Source organism: Eubalaena glacialis, chromosome 18, assembly GCF_028564815.1.
Source record: "Eubalaena glacialis isolate mEubGla1 chromosome 18, mEubGla1.1.hap2.+ XY, whole genome shotgun sequence".
In the NCBI taxonomy this organism is placed as follows: Eukaryota; Metazoa; Chordata; class Mammalia; order Artiodactyla; family Balaenidae; genus Eubalaena; species Eubalaena glacialis.
The window spans coordinates 14,320,395-14,340,140 of record NC_083733.1 but is presented as its reverse complement, the minus strand read 5'-3'; the positions used below and the strand labels follow the sequence as shown (position 1 = coordinate 14,340,140).

General features: G+C 39.1%; 1 protein-coding gene across 1 annotated transcript in view; it reads left to right on the top strand.

Annotated features, from left to right (window-relative positions):
* Window positions 1-1,310: 1,310 nt before the first annotated feature.
* Window positions 1,311-19,746, top strand: part of HYDIN (HYDIN axonemal central pair apparatus protein) — a 389,934-nt gene continuing 371,498 nt past the window's right edge. The window contains exon 1 of the mRNA XM_061172597.1: window positions 1,311-1,378. The gene's annotated coding sequence lies outside the window, so the exon portion shown is untranslated. The remainder of the gene's footprint in view (window positions 1,379-19,746) is intronic.

Here is a 19,746-nt window from a genome sequence, read left to right as displayed (position 1 = left end):
GGCAGAGGTGTCTTTGTCTTGTCCTCACCATCTATCCCAGTTCCTAGTATTGTAAAATGAAGATTCATGTAGTCAACAGATACTTATTTAGTGTCCATGCTGGGCTAGTTATTTTAGGTGCTGGGATACCCTCTTGAACAATGTAGACGCAGTCTCTGCTTTCGTGGAGCTCACAGACAATAAAATGTAACAAGGACTGAGAAGGAAATAACTAGGGTTATGTGATAGGGTGTAACTAGGGGGCAGAAGAGCAAGGGAGTAGGGGGAAGTAGCCAGTCCTTCGAAGAGCCAGGGGAAGGGCCATCTGAGTGTGTCTTACCACAGTCCTACAGGCTCTCTCCTTTTCAGCCATATTGGCCTTTCATTTTCTCTAACACCCCATATTCATTTATTTTAACTTTCTGTTTCCTTTGCCTGTGTTGCTGTCTTCCTTGCTCTTGTATAGGTGTCGTCTTCTCATGTCTCAGCTCAAATACCATCTCCTCAATGTGAACTTCCCTGACCATCCTTTCTAAAGGGCTCATCACCTTAAACACTCTCCATGTCTCAAATTTTGTTTATTGCCATATTCTGAAATGATCTTGTCTGTTCATCTGTTGTCTCCCACGCCATAAGGAGAGCTCTAAGAAATTAGCGACTCTGTCTTGACAATTTCTATCTTCCAGTGGCTAGAAAAGTGTCTCTATGGTAAATGTACGACCCATAATTAGTGATCAATAGATAATTTATTGAATGAATGAATAAAGGTCAAGAGTTAAAGTCTTTGGGAGGTGTCTCAAGGCATTTGAATGAGGCCACAGTCTCAATGGAGTCTGGGAAGAACGGCACTATTTGTTATCTTAAGTCTCTGAGAAGGAAGATGGGGGTAAATGCATACAGCAGTTATTCTTTTGGACTTTCTTGGGCATCCGGTAACCTGGTTTCTGGTTCTGGCTCCTTTAAGACTCTACAGTTATGGAGCATCCTACTGGGTAAATGGACATACATTTTTGCGTGTAACTTAATGGTTCACAGACCTCCTGAAGAGGTAAAAGGACCCTTAAGTTAAAAATTCCTGTAGAAATGAGGACCCTCACAGCAACACCGGCAGAAAAATGTTAAATAAGATAATGTATGATGTATTTAAAGAACTAGGACAGGTGCCTGGTGAAGGGTGCCTTTGGGGAGAGAGGATGTCCGAAGAATTTCTAGAAACCAAATTCTTTCCAAGTATCGCTGCCTGGCGGTTGCTATGGACGCTTGCCTTCTCCAATCATCGAGCGGCTTGCTAAGCTGTGCGGCGCTCCGTGGTTGCTGTGGCAACAGCTGTGCGACCAGGCTGCACCGGAGGAGAGCCCGCTGCTTGGAGCCGGGTGGGGAAGCCCTTGCTGCGGCGTCTGTGAGTTGGACGCGGGGTCTTGGTGGGGAACGGGGCGCGGAATGGACAGGGGGTGGGGGTTGAACGGGGTCGGGGGGTCCTCGCAGTGATTGTGGGGTCACAATATGAGGGGCCTGGGGGCTGGCTGGGGCGTCCCCTCCTGTTCCAGCCGTTTGTCCCAGGGGTTCACCAAGTTTTCCAGATCCCATCCCTCCCCAGCCTCCTCTGGCCCTTTCTCCTCACCCCCATTAAAATAGCGGAACCTCAAATTTCTGTTCTTGGGATTCCGCAGCTAGACTACCTGTTTGGGTAGGGGCAGGCATCACCCTGGACAGAGACTTAGGAGTTCACCTTCCTTCTAACTTCTAATTAGCCCTGAGACCTTGGGCAAGTCATTTTCTGTATTTCCGTACCAGGAAAATGGGGTGCCATGCTCCCCTCCTCTGCCTCCTCCCCTTTGCTCAGGATGACTGTGAGGATCAAATGCATGGCTAGTATACCCTCAGATGTGCTTAACCTGTGTGGTCTTGTTTCATAGCCACACCTGTGAAGTGACTGTAATGATTAACTGCCCTTTAGAGTTCAGCAGTCTAGGTTCAGAAAGTGTTCCATGATCAGGGCTGTTGGTATGACTCTTAACCACCACCTATGCTGACCACCTGGTGTCCTGTCCTCTACGTGTGCTCACCTGTTTAGCTTAGGTTTCTTGCTCCCTGCCTCTATTGGGTCTTGGCCTTTTCACTTCAGAATACTTCAACCAGTATGTATTTTATCAAGATGATTCTTTCCCACTCTCCTTTTCTTTACTCCTTAAAGTAATTGAGATCCTACTTCATGTTTAGTAGTAACCTAGGTGTTTGCAGGAAAAAAATGTTAAGACAGGATCTGTGCCCTTGATGAACTTATATAGTGGAGTCATGTTTTACTGTATTAGGTTTGGAGTCAGTGTTAACGTCAAAGTTGAACGCAGTCAAAAATATACCTGGAAAATTCTTTAAATCACCTCTGAGCAACCTAATTCAGAAATGGGATCATTGAAAAGCTTTAATTCTGGGAACATTTAAACACATTTCACACAGTTCTAATTTATAGACCTTTCCTTTTTGTCACCATAAATTAGTGGAAGGATAAATTAATCTGTTCCATTATGTCATTGTTCTCTAAATTTTGCTGTGGCCCTCATTTCATTCTTGAGTTTCTTCCTTGAGAATGTTGATGAGGCTATCACCATTTACGTGGCTACCTGGACATCACTCTTTGCTTGCGGGTCTGTTAAAGCCTTGGAATCATTCATGCATCCTTCTCGGTCTCCCCAGTCTGCACTGGACTGACTGTTAAGCATTCTTGAAATTGACACACTAGCATTTTCAGGACTACCATTTTACCTCATTCTACAGCCCACTGACTGGAACAGCAAAGACAATCACCCAACTATTTTAAAGGTTATTTTTTTGTCTTTTGATTTAGCTAAATATGAATAAACTGAAGTTCCATCATCCGCATTGATGTAACTCTCTTGAAGTCTTATTGTAGAGATTGTACTTGCCCTGCATAGGCATCAACACTTGATATTATCAGTCTTTTAAAACTTTGTCTTTCTTACGGGAAAATAATGTTTACCACTTTGTTGTAATTTACATTTGCCAGCTTACTAGTGAGATCAAGCAATTTATGATTATTGACTATGGATAATTGATCTTCTGTGGGTTGCCTCTCTTTGCCCAGTTTAAATTTGACTGTCCTTTTTATATTGATTTGTAGGGGTATTGTACATACCATGGGTATTGATACTTTGAGATATTGATAATATATTGAGATATAATTTAAATTAATATTTTCTCCCAGTATGTTCTTAGCTATTTTTAAAAAGTCAGTTTTATGATGTGTAACTTACATACTGTAAAATTCACCTCTTTTATTTTTTTCTTCCAGTTTTTTTTTTTTTTAGAAAGGAATGTGTTGGATTTGAGGCTGATGCTTTTTTTTTTAAATTTATTTATTTTATTTTTATTTTTGGCTGTGTTGAGTCTTCGTTTCTGTGCGAGGGCTTTCTCTAGCTGTGGCAAGCGGGGGCCACTCTTCATCGCGGTGCGCGGGCCTCTCACTATCGCGGCCTCTCTTGTTGCGGAGCATAGGCTCCAGACGCGCAGGCTCAGTAGTTGTGGCTCACGGGCCTAGTTGCTCCGTGGCATGTGGGATCTTCCCAGACCAGGGCTCAAACCCGTGTCCCCTGCATTAGCAGGCAGATTCCCAACCACTGCGCCACCAGGGAAGCCCTTTCTTCCAGTTTTATTGAGATATAATTGACATACAGCACTGTATAAGTTTAAGGTATACAGCATAATGATTTGACTTATATACATAATTAAATGATTATCACAGTAAGTTTAGTCATCAACCATCATCTCATGTAGATACAAAATTAAAGAGATATAAAAATTTGTTTTACTTGTGATGAGAACTCAGGGTTTATTTTCTTAACAACTATTTTTTTATTATCTATTTTATACATAGTAGTGTACATATGTCAATCCCAATCTCCCAATTCAACCGCCCCACCCCAGTTTTCCCCCCTTGGTGTCCATATGTTTGAACAACTTTCATATATAACATACAGCAGTGTTAATTATATTTGTCATGTTGTACATTACATCCCTGGAACTTACTTATCTTACAACTGGAAGTTTGTACCTTTTGACTGCCTTCATCCAGTTCCCCCTCCCCCCACTCCTCACCTCTGGTAACCACAAATCTGATCTCTTTTTCTATGAGTTTGTTTGTTTGTTTTTGAAGTATAATTGACCTACAAACTAAATAAAGCTAGTTTAAACTAAAAAGCTTTTGCACAGTGAAGGAAACTATCAACAAAACAAAAAGGCCGCCTACAGAATGGGAGAAGATATTTGCAAATGATATATCTGATATGGAATTAATATCAAAATATACAAAGAACTCATACAACTCAACATCAAACAAACAACCCAATTAAAAATGGGCAGAGGATCTTTTTTTTTTTAAATGTTTATTGAGGTATAGTTGATTTACAGTGTTGTGCTAGCTTCAGGTGTACAGCAAAATGTATCTGCCATACATATACATATATCCACTCTTTTCTAGACTCTCCTCCCATATAGGCCACCACAGAGCACTGAGTAGAGTTCCCTGCACTACACAGTAGGTCCCCATTAGCCATCTATTTTATATATTGTAGTATGTACATGTCAGTCCCAATCTTCCAGTTTATCCCTTACCCCCCAGTAACCATAAGTTTATTTTCTACATCTGTAACTCTATTTCTGTTTTGTAGATACGTTCCTTTGTAGCCTTTTTTTAGATTCCACATATAAGCGATATCAAAAAATGGGCAGAGGATCTGAATAGATACTTTTCCAAAATTCATCCCTTTTAGATGTACAGTTCCATGAGTTTTGAAAAATATATAGTCATGTATCCATATAAATGTATAGAATGATTCCATTAGCTGAAAATGTTTTCTTGTTGCTGGTTGTAGTCAATCCCTTTCCCCACCTCCAGCCCCTGGCAACCAATGATCTAAGTCGTTTTGTGTGTTTTCCAGAATATCATATACATGGAATCATAAAATATACAGCACTTTTGTCTGGCTTGTTTTATTTAACATATTGCTTTTGAGATTTATCCATGTTGTTATATGTAACAGTAGTTCATTCCTTATTATTGCTGAGTACTATTCAACTGAATGGATGTACCACCAGTTGATGGGCATTTGGATTGCTTCCAGTATCTGGTGATTATAAATAAATAAAGCTTCAATAAACATTCACAGACAGGTCTTTGTATCAACATATGTTATTATAATTTTTGAATAAATACCTGGGAGTGGGATTGCTAGGTTCTATGGTATGTTTACTTTTATAAGAAACTGCCAAACTGTTTTCTACAGTAACTGTAGCCTTTTGCATTTCCACCAGCATAGTATGAGAGTTTAATCTGCTCCACATCCTTGCCAGCAGGTGAGAGTTTTGTTAATTTTAGTTATTCTTGTAGATGTGTAATGGTTTCTCATTCTGTTTCAAATTTGCATTTCCCTGTTGACTAATTATGTTGAACAACATGAGCTTATGGATTATTCTGTCTCTTTTCTGGTGAAGTTTCTGTTCATATCTTTTGCCCATGTCTTATTCAGTTGTCTTCTTATTGAGTTGCCTTTTGGAGTCAAAAGTTTTAAATTTTGATGAAGTCCAATTTATTATTTTTTTCTCTTATGGATTATGCTATCTAGAATTCTTTGCCTAACCCAAGGTAAAGAATTTACCACAGATTTTCTTCTATGTTTTCTTCTTGGAATTTTATAGATTTAGTTTTACATTTTATTTCACATTTTGTGTATGAGCAAACTTAGAATTATTCGGGGGAAGGCACAACAATACCTCTGGCTTGTGTGTGAGAATGATTCATGTAATCACAAAGTAGAGGGGAAGTTATCATCTCTTATTAATTAGTGGTATAGTTTCACAAGCTTCAAAATAGCTTTGAGAATGTTTTTCCATGTTAACATAAAAAATATTTAGAAGATGAAAACTCATCAGAAGCCCACATAGTCTGTGAGTATTGAAACCATGTTTTAACTGGTATACTTAGGGATCCGTGTAGAGTAGAGATGCTTGACCCTGCGTTTATGTTTATGTTTAGATTTTAGATTTTATGTTTATGTTCATCTTTTGAGGGACAGTGTTCATAGCTTTTAACTGATTCCCAATGGGACTTGGACCCCAAAGGTTAAAGATCACTGGTTTAGGACAGCACATTTCAGAATGCAGGGCACTGTGATACGCTCCATCACAGGTGCTGTTGTTAAAAGTAAAGAAACAGCCGTTTCCTGAGGGCAGTTTCTTTCTCTCACATAATTTCTCCCAAGATCTATTTCCTCATTAACACTGCAGAGGCACTTAGCATTTGGCTGTTCTTCATATAAAATACCTTGCAAGGGGGAACTAGGCTTGTAATAAGGCAAAAATCATGGATTCGTGTTGGGCAGAGCATAAGTGAGGAATTGGCATATCACAAAATGCCTCTACTGCAACTTAATTTTAAAAGCTGTGCAGTCAGGCTTTTTACATCTTTGAGGATTTAAATTGCTTTGGTAACATTATGATCTCACTGCATCTGTCTCGTTTTATTTCTTTAAACTACTATTGTAAGTCCAAGTTAAAAAACTTTGCCTAATTCTATGTTCTGTACTATGTTGTTGATGCTTGTTTTTATTATAAACAATCCACCCAAGTTTGCGGCAATGGCTTTGAAAAATCCTTAATTAGAATAAATTTCAAGGTTAAGCTATTTTTATTCATGCCTCAGAACAATTACCAATACTTGTGGCTTTTAAAATAATAACAGTGTGGTAAGCATATTTCAAAACCAAGAAGGCAGAAATTTGTGTTTATGAAAGCCAAAAAATTAGTCTTGCAATACTTTGGAATGTCCCTGGTAATTAATTATAGGTGATGTGTATTATATGAAACCTCAAAGATTTTAGCAGGAGGTAGAAAACAGGAGCCTTAGGTATTTCATTTCTGATATACCCTGTCACTCTCAGAGGGAATTAAAGTTTAATAAAAAGGAATAACAGAGAAATGTAATCTAAGAATACTAATTAATAACTTTAGCTCCGCCAGAATGAGATTCTGTAATAAATGGTAGGCTGTCAGTTGCTAAATCATGAAATATTGCAGGGAGGAAAAAGGCAACATACCCTTTCACAACATGGATATGTTAAAACTGTTAGTGGTAGGGAAGTTTTGTACTTGTTAATCATTTTTGTTTTTGCATCGCTGTTTGTGATTACAATTACACAGATGGTTCCTAAAAAGATAGTGTGTTCTTAGCAATTAAAATCATGGCAAGCAGCTTTTCCTCTTCCCCAATATACAATTAAACTGAATAGAATCACACACTCTGTGGGTTCCTCAGAGAAAAGGTTCTGTGCAGATTCAAGTAGATTAGCATTCTCTTCCCCAGCCCTGACAGCTTGATCCCTGCAAATTGAGAACATTAAAGCTGGCAGAGAACTTCCAAACTTGGGTTTTAGGAAGTAGTTACCCCTCTCTGCCTTCTTCCCAAGTCCTATTCTTGCCATATGGGGATTAATAGAATACGTTTTTAAATGGGATCTTTGGAACAATCTCTAACAACCATTGGATGTATTGTTTCCAATATGGTTTTCTAAATTCTGGGAGCTCAGCTAGCCCATGAAATTCCTCAAGGGCACAGGATAATTTGCCCTTTTTTTCTTTGTCAGACAACTAATGTTGACGTTTGCTTGTGGAAAAAAAAATTCTCTCATTTCAGAGTTTTTAATCTAAAGAATATAGAATTTACTTTGGGTTCTAGGGAAACCGAATTCTACCTTATTTAAGATCCCTATTACAACAAATTAACTTTAGGAGATTTTTCAACAAGGAGTCAGCACCCCATGATATATTTCACTAGTTGATATATGGCTTTGTGGCCAGTGTCCCTTCCTTGACCCAGACCTCAGCAGTGTTAATGGGTCTCCCCTAGAGCAGTGGAGTTGGAGCCCGTGGTGGTCTGCTCACAGATGAAACCTTGGAAATAAGTGTTTTGTTTGCAAGAGCATAAATATGCCCAAGTATACTTTCAATGATTTTTAGGTACAGGCTTTTGTGCCCACAAGTAAGCAGTTATTTGCTGGTGTAATTAACCATCTGCACCTTATTATGAGGGTGCAGCTGGCTAATTATACCCAGCGCCCATAGGGCAGGTTAAATTTCTCATCTGCATAAGAAGTGGATTTGCAGCAAAGGACACTGACCTTTACAAATGAGTCCCTAAATTTAACCAGTTCAGTTTGAGGTCACCACTCATGGATTTTTGTTTTGTTTTGTTTCGCTTAGAAGAGAAATTTATGTATGGGTAATGATGTTTCTATTTGTAAAGTAATGAATACAGAGCCATAGGACAGACATATTATTATGAGTCAGGGACAAATGATATCCCTGCTGAGTTCAAATTATTTTGGTTTCTCATTTTGGAAAAGTCGTACATCAGTGTGGATTTAGTATTCATGAACTTGTATGAATGACAACTTGGATCATCATTGAGACTTCAAATGGGGTAATTTGTGTATGAACCATTTCAAAATCATTTTCAGCAATAGTTCATTATTCTTGTGACTTATTGGATGGATTGTTTGAGACAATAGCAGAATACTGGAGAGCAGAATCTAAAATATCAGTGTTGGTTAAATTCACAGTCAATGCCAATTAACTAAGTGTGAAGTAGGTCTGCTCTGGTGAATCTTCCCATATTTGTTTGTCCAAAATTGTCTTTAATCTACTCTTACTCTTGAAAGATATTTTTGCTGGTTATAGAATTAAAAGATGGCGGTTTTTTCTTTCAGAATTAATAGATGGCAGTTTTTTCTTCCAGCACATTTGAATGCATCATTCTACCATTTTCTGTCTTCCATTATATTGAGAAATTAGCTCTCAATCGAACCATGGCTCCTTTGAAGATAATGTCTTTTTTATTGGCCTTTTTAATGATTTATCTGTTTATTTTTGGTTTTCTTTACGATCTCTAAGATGAGTCTAGGTATGGATTTTTCCCCCATATATCAAGCTTGGGATTTATTGGACTTCTTGAATCTATATATTGGTCTTTTTCAACATTTCAGTAAAATTCTCAGCTGTCGTTTTTTAGATATTGCCTCTGACTCACCTCTTTTCCCTCAGGGCTCCAGTGATATCAGATTTCTCTCCTCTGTCTCTTAAGTCACTTGTATACCCAAGAAATTTCCAAATGTAGTTACTGTATCTTTCATTGCTAGATGTTCTATTTGGATCTTTTGAAATCTTCTATACAACTTCCCCCTTACAACATTCTGTTCTTAAAAATTTCCGGGGGAGGAGCTTCAAGATGGCAGAAGAGTAAGACGTGGAGATCACCTTCCTCCCCACAGATACATCAGAAATACATCTACATGTGGAACAACTCCTACAGAACACCTACTGAATGCTGGCAGAAGACCTCAGACCTCCCAAAAGGCAAGAAACTCCCCCACGTACCTGGGTAGGGCAAAAGAAAAAAGAAAAAACAGAGAAAAAGAATAGGGACGGGACCTGCACCAGTGGGAGGGAGCTGTGAAGTAGGAAAGATTTCCACAGACTAGGAAGCCCCTTCGCGGGCGGAGACTGCAGGTGGCTGGGGCGGGGGAGCTTCGGAGCCACGGAGGAGATCGCAGCCACAGGGGTGCGGAGGGCAAAGCGGAGAGATTTCCACACAGAGGATCGGTGCAGACCAGCACTCACCAGCCCGAGAGGCTGGTCTGCTCACCCGCCGGGGTGGGCGGGGGCTGGGAGCTGAGGCTCTGGCTTTGGAGGTCAGAACCCAGGGAGAGGACTGGGGTTGGCGGCATGAACACAGCCTGAAGGGGACCAGTGTGCCACAGCTAGCGGGGAGGGAGTCCAGGAAAAGGTCTGGAACTGCTGAAGAGGCAAGAGACCTTTTCTTGCCTCTTTGTTTCCTGGTGCGCGAGGAGAGGGGATTCAGAGCGCCGCTTAAAGGAGCTGCAGAGACGGACGCGAGCCGCGGCTATCAGCGTGGACCCCAGAGACGGGCATGAGACGCTAAGGCTGCTGCTGCAACCACCAAGAAGCCTGTGTGCAAGCACAGGTCACTATCCATACCTCCCCTCCCGGGAGCCTATGCAGCCTGCCACTGCCAGGGTCCCGTGATCCAGGGACAACTTCCCCGGGAGAACGCACGACGCGCCTCAGGCTGGTGCAACGTCATGCTGGGCTCTGCTGCCGCAGGCTCGCCTCGCACTCCGTACCCCTCCCTCTCCCCGGCCTGAGTGAGCCAGAGCCCCCGAATCAGCTGCTCTTTTAACCCCATCCTGTCTGAGCGAAGAACAGACGCCCTCAGGCGACCTACACGCAGAGGCAGGGCCAAATCCAAAGTTGAATCCCAGGAGCTCCGCGAACAAAGAGAAAGGAAAATCTCTCCCAGCAGCCTCAGGAGCAGCGGATTAAATCTCCAGAGTCAACTTGATGTACCCTGCATCTGTGGACTACCTGAATAGACAACGAATCATCCCAAATTGAGGAGGTGGACTTTGGGAGCAACGATATATATATATATTTTTTCCCTTTTTCTCTTTTTGTGAGTGTGTATGTGTATGCTTCTGTGTGTGATTTTGTCTGTATAGCTTTGCTTTTACCATTTGTCCTAGGGTTCTGTCTGTCCGGTTTTTTTTTTAACATCTTTATTGGAGTATAATTGCTTTACAATGGTGTGTTAGATTCTGCTTTATAACAAAGTGAATCAGTTATACATATTCATGTGTTCCCATATCTCTTCCCTCTTGCTGTCCGTTTTTTTTTTTTTTTTCTTTTTTAGTATAGTTTTCAGCGCTTGCTATCATTGGTGAATTTGTTTTTTGGTTTGGTTGTTCTCTTCTTTCTTTCTTTTTTTTTTTAATTAAAAAAATTTTTTTTAATATTTTTTGTTTTTTATTTTAATAACTTTTTATTTTTTACCTGTTTCTTTCTTTCTTTCCTTCTTTCTTTCCTTCTTCCTTTCCTTTCCTTTCCTTTTCTTTCTTTCTTTCTTGTCTCCCTTTTATTCTGAGCCATATGGATGACAGGCTCTTGGTGCTCCACCCAGGCATCAGGGCTGTGCTTCTGAGGTGGGAGAGCCAAGTTCAGGACACTGGTCCACAAGAGACCTCCCAGCTCCACGTAATATCAAATGGCAAAAATCTCCCAGAGATCTCCATCTCAAAGCCAAGACCCAGCTCCACTCAACGACCAGCAAGCTACAGCGCTGGGCACCCTATGCCAAACAACTAGCAAGACAGGAACAAAACCACACCCATTAGCAGAGAGGCTGCCTAAAATCATAATAAGGTCACAGACACCCCAAAACACACCATCAGATGTGGACCTGCTCACCAGAAAGACAAGATCCAGCCTCATCGACCAGAACACAGGCACTAGTCCCCTCCACCAGGAAGCCTACACAACCCACTGAACTAACCTTAGCCACTGGGGGCAGACACCAAAAACAACGGGAACTACAAACCTGCAGCCTGCGAAAAGAAGACCCCAAACACAGTAAGTTAAGCAAAATGAAGAAGACAAAGAAACACACTGCAGATGAAGGAGCAAGGTAAAAACCCACAAGACCTAACAAATGAAGAGGAAATAGGCAGTCTACCAGAAAAAGAATTCAGAATAATGATAGTAAAGATGATCCAAACTCTTGGAAATAGAATGGAGAAAATACAAGAAACGTTTAACAAGGACCTAGAAGAACTAAGGAGCAAACAAACAATGATGAACAACACAATAAATGAATCTAAAAATTCTCTAGAAGGGATCAATAGCAGAATAACTGAGGCAGAAGAATGGATAAGTGACCTGGAAGATAAAATAGTGGAAATAACTACCACAGAGCGGAATAAAGAAAAAAGAATGAAAAGAATTGAGGACAGTCTCAGAGACCTCTGGGACAATATTAAATGCACCAACATTCGAATTATAGGGGTCCCAGAAGAAGAAGAGAAAAAGAAAGGGACTGAGAAAATATTTGAAGAGATTATAGTTGAAAACTTCCCTAATATGGGAAAGGAAATAGTTAAGTCCAGGAAGCACAGAGAGACCCATACAGGATAAATCCAAGGAGAAACACACCGAGACATATATTAATCAAACTACCAAAAATTAAATACAAAGAAAAAATATTAAAAGCAGCAAGGGAAAAACAACAAATAACATAGAAGGAATCCCCATGAGGTTAACAGCTGATCTTTCAGCAGAAACTCTGCAAGCCAGAAGGGAGTGGCAGGACATATTTAAAGTGATGAAAGGGAAAAACCTACAACCAATATTACTCTACCCAGCAAGGATCTCATTCAAGTTTGACAGAGAAATTAAAAGCTTTACAGGAAAGCAAAAGCTAAGAGAATTCAGCACAATCAAACCAGCTTTACAACAAATGCTAAAGGAACTTCTCTAGGCAGGAAACACAAGAGAAGGAAAACACCTACAATAACAAACCCAAAACAATTAAGAAAATGGTATTAGGAACATACATATTGATAATTACCTTGAATGTAAATGGATTAAATGCTCCAACCAGAAGACATAGACTGGCTGAATGGATACAAAAACAAGACCCTTATATATGCTGTCTACAACAGACCCACTTCAGACCTAGGGACACATACAGACTGAAAGTGAGGGGATGGAAAAAGATATTCCATGCAAATGGAAATCAAAAGAAAGCTGGAGTAGTGATTCTCATATCAGACAAAATAGACTTTAAAACAAAGACTATTACAAGAGACAAAGAAGGACACTACATAATGATCAAGAGATCAATCCAAGAAGAAGATATAACAATTATAAATATATATGCACCCAACATAGGAACACCTCAACACATAAGGCAAATACTAACAGCCATAAAAGGGGAAATCGACAGTAACACAATCATAGTAGGGGACTTTAACACCTCACTTTCACCAATGGACAGATCATCCAAAATGAAAATAAATAAGGAAACACAAGCTTTAAATGATACATTAAACAAGATGGACTTAATTAATATTTATAGGACATTCCATCCAAAAACAACAGAATACACTTTCTTCTCAAGTGCTCATGGAACATTCTCCAGGATAGATCATATCTAGGGTCACAAATCAAGCCTTGGTAAATTTAAGAAAATTGAAATCGTATCAAGTATCTTTTCTGACCACAACGCTATGAGACTAGATACCAATTACAGGAAAAAATCTGTAAAAAATACAAACACATGGAGACTAAACAATACACTACTTAATAACCAAGAGATCACTGAATAAATCAAAGAGGAAATCAAAAAATACCTAGAAACAAATGACAGTGAAAACATGACAACCCGAAACCTATGGGATGCAGCAAAAGCAGTTCTAAGAGGGAAGTTTATAGCAATACAATCCTACCTTAAGAAACAAGAAACATCTCAAATAAACAACCTAACCTTACACCTAAAGCAATTAGAGAAGAACAAAAAAACCCCAAAGTTAGCAGAAGGAAAGAAATCATAAAGATCAGATCAGAAATAAATGAAAAAGAAATGAAGGAAATAATAGCAAAGATCAATAAAGCTAAAAGCTGGTTCTTTGAGAAGATAAACAAAATTGATAAACCATTAGCCACACTCATCAAGAAAAAAAGGGAGAAGACTCAAATCAACAGAATTAGAAATGAAAAAGGGGAGGTAACAACTGACACTGCAGAAATACAAAGGATCATGAGAGACTACTACAAGCAACTCTATGCCAATAAAATGGACAACCTGGAAGAAATGGACAAATTCTTAGAAATGCACAGCCTTCCGAGACTGAACCAGGAAGAAATAGAAAATATGAACAGACCAATCACAAGCACTGAAATTGAAACTGTGATTAAAAATCTTCCAACAAACAAAAGCCCAGGACCAGATGGCTTCACAGGCGAATTCTATCAAACATTTAGAGAAGAGCTAACACCTATCCTTCTCAAACTCTTCCAAAATATAGCAGAGCGAGAAACACTCCCAAACTCATTCTATGAGGCCACCATCACCCTGATACCAAAACCAGACAAAGATGTCACAAAAAAAGAAAACTACAGACCAATATCACTGATGAACATAGATGCAAAAATCCTCAACAAAATATTAGCAAACAGAATCCAACAGCACATGAAAAGGATCATACACCATGATCAAGTGGGGTTTATCCCAGGATGCAAGGATTCTTCAATATACGCAAATCAATCAATGTGATACACCGTATTAACAAATTGAAGGAGAAAAGCCATATGATCATCTCAATAGATGCAGAGAAAGATTTCGACAAAATTCAACACCCATTTATGATAAAAACTCTCCACAAAGTAGGCATAGAGGGAACTTACCTCAACGTGATAAAGGCCATATATGACAAACCCACAGCCAACATCGTCCTCAATGGTGAAAAACTGAAACCATTTCCACTAAGATCAGGAACAAGACAAGGTTGCCCACTCTCACCTCTATTATTCAACATAGTTTTGGAATTTTTAGCCACAGCAATCAGAGAAGAACAAGAAATAAAAGGAATCCAAATCAGAAAAGAAGAAGTAAAGCTGTCACTGTTTGCAGATGACATGATACTATACATAGAGAATCCTAAAGATGCTACCAGAAAACTACTAGAGCTAATCAATGAATTTGGTAAAGAAGCAGGGTACAAAATTAATGCACAGAAATGTCTTGCATTACTATACAGTAATGATGAAAAATCTGAAAGTGAAATTAAGAAAACACTCCCATTTACCATTGCAACATAAAGAATAAAATACCTAAGAATAAACCTACTTAAGGAGACAAAAGACCTGTATGCAGAAAATTATAAGACACTGATGAAAGAAATTAAAGATGATACAAACAGATGGAGAAATATACCATGTTCTTGGATTGGAAGAATCAACATTGTGAAAATGACTATACTACCCAAAGCAATCTACAGATTCAATGCAATCCCTATCAAACTACCACTGGCATTTTCCACAGAACTAGAACAAAAAATTTCACAATTTGTATGGAAACACAAAAGACCCCGAATAGCCAAAGCAATCTTGAGAAAGAAAAATGGAGCTGGAGGATTCAGGCTCCTGGACTTCAGACTATACTACAAAGCTACAGTAATCAAGACCGTATGGTACTGGCAGAAAAACGGAAATATAGATCAATGGAACAGGATAGAAAGCCCAGAGATGAACCCACGCACCTATGGTCACCTTATCTTTGATAAAGGGGACAAGAATATACAATGGAGAAAAGACAGCCTCTTCAATAAATGGTGCTGGGAAAACTGGACAGCTACATGTAAAAGAACGAAATTAGAACACTCCCTAACTCCATACACAAAAATAAACTCAAAATGGATTAAAGACCTAAATGTAAGGCCAGACACTATCAAACTCTTAGAGGAAAACATAGGCAGAACACTCTATGACATAAATCACAGCAAGATCCTTATTGGCCCACCTCCTAGAGAAATGGAAATTAAGACAAAAATAAACAAATGGGACCTAATGAAACTTAAAAGCTTTTGCACGGCAAAGGAAACCATAAACAAGGTGAAAAGACAACCCTCAGAATGGGAGAAAATATTTGCAAATGAAGCAACTGACAAAGAATCTCCAAAATTTACAAGCAGCTCAATATCGAAAAAACAAACAACCCAATCCAAAAATGGGTAGAAGACCTAAATAGACATTTCTCTAAAGAAGATATACAGATTGCCAACAAACACATGAAAGGATGCGCAACATCATTGATCATTAGAGAAATGCAAATCAAAACTACAGTGCGATATCATCTCACACTGGTTAGAATGGCCATCATCAAAAAATCTACAAACAATAAATGCTGGAGAGGGTGTAGAGAAAAGGGAACCCTCATACACTGTTGGTGGGAATGTAAATTGATACAGCCCCTATGGAGAACAGTATGGAGGTTCCTTAAAAAACTAAAAACAGAACTACCATATGACCCAGCAATCCCACTACTGGGCATATACCCTGAGAAAACCATAATTCAAAAAGAGTCATGTACCACAATGTTCATTGCAGCCCTATTTACAATAGCCAGGACTTGGAAGCAACCAAAGTGTCCATCGACAGATGAATGGATAAAGAAGATGTGGCGCATATATACAATGGAATATTACTCAGCCATAAAAAGAAACGAAATTGAGTTATTTGTAGTGAGGTGGATGAACCTAGAGTCTGTCATACAGAGTGAAGTAAGTCAGAAAGAGAAAATCAAATACCGTATGCTAACACATATATATGGAATCTAAAAGAAAAAAAAAATGGTCATGAAGAACCTAGGGGCAAGACGGGAATAAAGACGCAGACCTACTGGAGAATGGACTTGAGGATATGGGGAGGGGGAGGGGTAAGCTGGAACAAAGTGAGAGAGTGGTAGTGTATATATGGACATATATACACTACCAAATGTAAAATAGATAGCTAGTGGGAAGCAGTCGCATAGCACAGGGAGATCAGCTTTGTGCTTTGTGACCAGCTAGAAGGATGGGATAGGGAGGGTGGGAGGGAGGGAGATGCAAGAGGGAAGATATATGGGGATATATGTAGGTGTATAACTGATTCATTTGTTATAAAGCAGAAACTAACACAATTGTAAAGCAGTTATACTCCAATAAAAATGTAAAAAAAAAAATTCCGAATCAAAAGAAAACTTGAAATAATAGTACCTAAATATCCTTTACTTAGAGTCATCAGTTGTTAACATTCTGACACATTTGCTTTTGATTCATTTTTTTTCTCCTCTCTCTCTTTTTTTTAAACTACTTGAGAGCAAGTTTATAACTTCCAGAAGGGAGATATCATGACACTGCTCCTTTAAATACATTAGCAGGTATTTCCTAAGAAGAAGAACATTCTTTCACATAATCACGATAGTGTTTTCACAGTCCATAAACTTAAAATTGATACAGTATTATCTAATATATTCCATATTCATATTTTCCCCAATTTTCAATAATGCCCCTTGTTTTTTGTTTTTTGTTTTTTGTTTTTTTAATTAAATTCAGGATTCAGTCAAGGATCATATGCTTCATTGAATTTTTAAGCTTTTTAGTCTCCTTTAGTGTAGAACAGTTCCGTTGACATTTTGGGGGGTTTTGTTGGTTTTTGCTTTTCAGGACATTAACATTTTTGAAGTGTCTGTTTTTACAGAATTGCTGTATCTTTTTTTTTAAAATTTATTTTTATTTATCTTTGGCTGTGTTGGGTCTTTGTTGCTGCGTGCGGGCTTTTCTCTAGTTGCAGCGAGCGGGGGCTACTCTTCGTTGTAGTGTGCGGGCATCTCATTGTGGTGGCTTCTCTTGTTGCAGAGCATGGGCTGTAGGCACGCGGGCTTCAGTAGTTGTGGCACATGGGCTCAGTAGTTGTGGCTCACGGGCTCTAGAGCACAGGCTCAGTAGTTGTGGTGCACGGGCTTAGTTGCTCCGCAGCATGTGGGATCTTCCCGGACCAGGGGTTGAACCCGTGTCCCCTGCATTGGCAGGTGGATTCTTAACCACTGCGTCACCCGGGAAAGCCGCTGTATCATTTTTTGGTTATAGATTCCTATGTCCTGAAGAGATCTTCAAGCTTATCTCTAGTACTTCAAACCCAGTAAGCATAGTTGTTTTATAGTCTGTATCCATTAAGTTCCCTCTATGAAATCTTTGATGATCTTTCTCCTGTCTGTAGTTTCTGTTAATTTTGCTCATGGTGTCTTGTTTTCTTGTGTGTTTGCTTGTTTTTGTTCCTCATTATCTTTGAAATATTATTGGTAGGGATTTTTATTTTTTGAGGTCTGGTAGGGTGGTGCCTTCCTCCATAGGAGATTTATATTTGCTTCTGCCAGACACCTCAGGATTTGTTAGTCTGGGACTACAGTAAACCTAGCTCATGGCTTGAAGTTCTGTAGAAGGTTTAAGTGGTAGGGAACTGGGCTGCAAATTTGAGTCAGAAGTGACCCCACCTTTTGGGGTATTTTTTCCCCCTTCTTTTTCTTTTTATTCTTTCTCTGATTAGCACCATGACAGATTTTACTGTGACTTTCTGGGGATGGTGATGGAGTGGCCAGTTTTAACTGTGGGCCCCAGCCTAAAGTGAAAAAGATCTCTCATTATACTTCCCATCTTGAGTGGACTCTAATCAGTAACTTCTATCTCATTGCCCAGCAAGGCCACCTAAACCAAAGCCCAGATTTTTCTGGATTAGCAAATGCTGTAGGGCAAAAGTGGCTATGGGTTCTAGTGCTTTGCTGACTTCTCTGGTGTTTGATTTCCTTTAGATTTTGGTCTGGTAATTCTGACTATCTTGAAAGCTCTTTAATACTTTTAAGGAGATTAAAAAAATTTTTTTTTCACCTGGAATTTTTAGTTGTGTTCACATGACTTGTTGGTTCATGTAACTGTTACCTGCTGTTAATGGAAATGGAGGTCCTCTTTAATTTTAGGAGAAAATTTTATTGTTGTCATTAGAGATATAGGCTGGATACAGATGTTTTTCATACTTTTATTGGGAATTGATCTGGCCAAGCCCTGTGAAAGCACCACAGTCAGAATTTCCTAGTCAACATTTAGCAGTGTGATAACTGAAAGAAGAAAAATGGCCCTGTTACATGCTAGACAGCTCAAGTACAGTGTTTTAGTTTGTAACCAATCTCTGTCATTGGTTTTCATTACTGAATTCTGTTATGACAGCCATCCAATATGAATTAAAAGAATTCCATTTGACACTTGACATTTTAATAAAAGGTAGACGTGCAGCATTTAACAGATAGCTGCCAGTGAGGGTGTATGAGACAGTGATCAGTGTTGAAAGCGCTCACTTGATCAGGGTCAGGCAGGGCTGGTGTTCACTTTCTTCTGGGGTTTGCCACACCTCTAATGGCCGGTGGAGACTGATGAAAGCACTGGTCCCTTTCTTCACTCATGTCAGTTGGAACTGTGCAAGGGTCACTGCATAAATCCAGATTTGCTCTTATGTGAATGGCTGGCTTTATTAAAGAGATTCTGTGAAAGGAACTCTGATTCCCAGTCATTATTTTTGTCAGAAGGATTTGGTTAACAAATAAGATCACTTTTAAATAATGTTTGCTAATAACTCTAAGTTGGTAGTACTTGGAAAAAAATGATGCAAAATGTGTCAGTTTTCTGTAAAGGATTTTCTCTGTAACCCTCTATAGACTTTCATCTTTAAGTCTGAAAATGAAATATTTTCAGTCTTCTCTTCTGGACTCATACATTCTGGATGACTGGAATATTTGGATCCATGTGAGCTTCTGCAGAGACCTTGCTATGTGCTAGTCATATTCAAATGTGGGCTTGGTAAGAGCAGAATAATTTGTATATGGAATTACCTGTCCTGGGTTACCTAATCCAAACATGCAGTGATTTTTCATGATTTCCAGATTTCTAGGCATCCTGGATAGTACATCTGATGGTGCAAATGAATTAGTCTATACATTATATGTAAATACGAAATGTATAAACTTATTCTCTCCTAATAGAAATGAGGCATTTTCAACTTGCTTTGGAAATAACAACTTATGCCTTTGCATAGTAGTTGTTTGCAAATCTTCCTCGTAAACGCTAGGAATAATTTTCAGGTAAATGTATGATTCCTAAAAATATAACAGTTATCATTAGAGAGTGTTAGATTTCAAGTGACAGAATCTTACTTCCAACTTCAGTACTGCTTAAACAAAATAAGAAATTTATTAGATCATGTAGTTGGGACACTAAGACACTAGGATGGCTCATAGGATCAAAAGATGAGCTGCAGATACCA